Raw genomic sequence first — 2,754 nt, 5'->3', positions numbered from 1 at the left:
TTACCATGGTTGTTATACACAAGCTATTGATATCAGGATATGACAAACTGTAAAATTTGCACAAAAAAATTATCAATCCCTACATTGGGTTTTCGTTATTCCACTTTTGCTTCAGAAAAATTCTCGCCTGTCAATGTTAAACCCTGATTTTGTCCATGAATCTTGAACAGAAATATATTTCTTAAAGATGCCACTGGGTAAGATGTTCCTCTTATAATCTTATAATTTAGACAATTCTTTAGTATAAGCAACCTTATTTTGCAGGGAAAATTGCAAATTTATGTAAATTCTAAATATAATTTCCTCAAGTCATCAACAGATACACACAATCTCCAAGATACAAGAACTAAATTCAAGAATTATTTACTGATTTTATTTCTGTACAAATACTAGTAATATATAGATCATAATGTTTTTAGCTAAAAATCATAAAGCAGTGTTTTATATGCAGATATAATTAGCAATACATGTATATAAATTATAATCGGATTAATATTTGTGCAGATGCATTGTCCATAAATATTTCATACCTGGATTTCTAACGAAAAAATTAAAATGAAATATTTATAAAGCTTTACATCACTTTTTGTTTGAAAAAGAGATCAACTGGCAATAAGGCCTTGGACTGTTATTTCATTAATGTACTTGCCAGAAATTTGAGTTAGGTATCAAAAATCATTTTAAATACTGTCCTATTGAGAAAATCATTAAGAAATAACAACATAAACAGTAAAACATTAGATTAACATCAATATATGAAGTTCTACCAGTTGTAAAAATTAGGTTAAGAAAGGCAAAAAATGAAATGTTTTGATATGAAGTAGTTGTTAAAGCGCTGTGTAAAACTAGTAAAATCATATACAATATCACTTTATATGTAAATCTTAGACTGTAAAGATAATGATTGTATTTTTGAAGTCACTAGCTTCAAAGGTCCAAACGAAAATCTGTAGAAAAAAATGTTCTAACTCCCATATCTCCAGCAATAAAAGGAAATATCAATTTCTAAAATCACAGATGTGCATTTTTTTACCCAGTATTTTTACAATATAAACATAAATATGTGCATTTGCTATTTTCTGTTTAAATATCTTGTTTAATCATAAAGAAAATACATGTAATAAAACAATGTCCTTAAAATGATAAAAAAAGGCTATCCAACAGGCTGTGTAAAATATGTTTAAGGCGTTTGCAAGTTTCAAACATGGATCCAAAATATAGTAACTTGCCTTGTTAGGGACTTTTCTTCCATTGAGCAAAACAACTGTTTAATGAGCACATATCAGAATGAAATGAGGCAAAAAGGGAAGTAGACAAAGTTCAAATCCTTATCTGTTACTATTTGTGATATACCCAATTTTTATTTTACAATATTTTTATTTTGAAACCATATCTTCTGTGCAGTAGTTCAATATGATATCAGATTTGAGTACAGTGGTTCTTGGTATAATAACCATCTAGGTACCGATATTTCTACAACAGAGTATTTTCTCAAATCAAACAGTGTCTCAAAAATTTTCCCCATTCATTTTATTGTATATTCTGCGGAAATATCCTGTAAAATGTATTTCAACAATAATGACCATAATACAGGAACTAGGTCCATGTAATAAAATATTCTAGCATAAAACTGCTGTTCTGGTCATTGTTAGGGGTGCTTTCATGGGAGGGAAAGTAAACATGTGTTAACAGATTGTGCTCTCACACGCTGTTAAAACACCTTTTTACATATAAGCTTGTTCAGTGGCAAAACGTAAACATAGTACAGCCCCAAAACGGATAATTCAAAAGGAAATGAAGTCAACATGATAAAAGAGCACATTTCATAGAAATTTAATGATGTTGTTGGACAATATATTCATTTATTTAATAGTTTTAATGTTATAACATCTTCAGAATCCCTCTAGGTTCTTTGGTACCCTCACCCACCCCTCGGTATTTTGCAGATGTTATCACACACAAAAAAAACATGTGCTATCCCTACATAATATTTCACTGTCAAAGGAACAACATACTTCTGAAAGATAAAAAGAACTTTAAAAGAAAAGAGCCACAATCTTTTAAAATGACCTCTTATTCCTATTTCTAAATCAAGAAAAAGTAACTCTTTCACATTACATCAGCCATTTTCACGTTACATCAACTGTTGTTTAATGTTTTTTGTATGAACATATGACATGCATAACAATGAAGTAAATACAGTTCACTTGATTATTTGTAACATGCACACAATCATTTTGTTTTTTATCACTAAAGTAAAACACACTTGATAAAAATAATACAAGATAATGAGCTCAGATCAATTCTGGGAATTCACCATTTTATTTTTGACCGGTGATGACAGCAGGTGTGGGTATTTGTCCCAATGCTCTGTTCGATGATCTGTCAGGTTCTACTGTAATATTCTATTATGCAATGGAAAAAATATTTTTCACTGGTTAAACAAGTATGAGCGGAAATTGAAATACAGAAAAATAAAATCAAATAGTCATTAGAATATATCTAATTTCCCACAAAAAAGATTAAGATAGCAAAAACATGCATTGATAATGTAGCAAGCACCTTGCATCACCTGCCTTATAAAATGGTATGTCCCAAATATATCACAGTACACAAGTGTCACAAATACCTGAGGTAGATTGCAGTAGTTGCAAACAATATGAAAATAGAACAGTAACTTTCAACTATCTTAGAAATCTAAAATACAATGTATTTCCTATATGTACACCCCCGATAATGATGACGGAAAACACC

The sequence above is a fragment of the Mercenaria mercenaria genome, chromosome 2, assembly GCF_021730395.1.
Source record: "Mercenaria mercenaria strain notata chromosome 2, MADL_Memer_1, whole genome shotgun sequence".
Taxonomy (NCBI): Eukaryota; Metazoa; Mollusca; class Bivalvia; order Venerida; family Veneridae; genus Mercenaria; species Mercenaria mercenaria.
The sequence above is the reverse complement of the archived record's forward strand: the minus strand, read 5'-3'. Positions refer to the sequence as shown.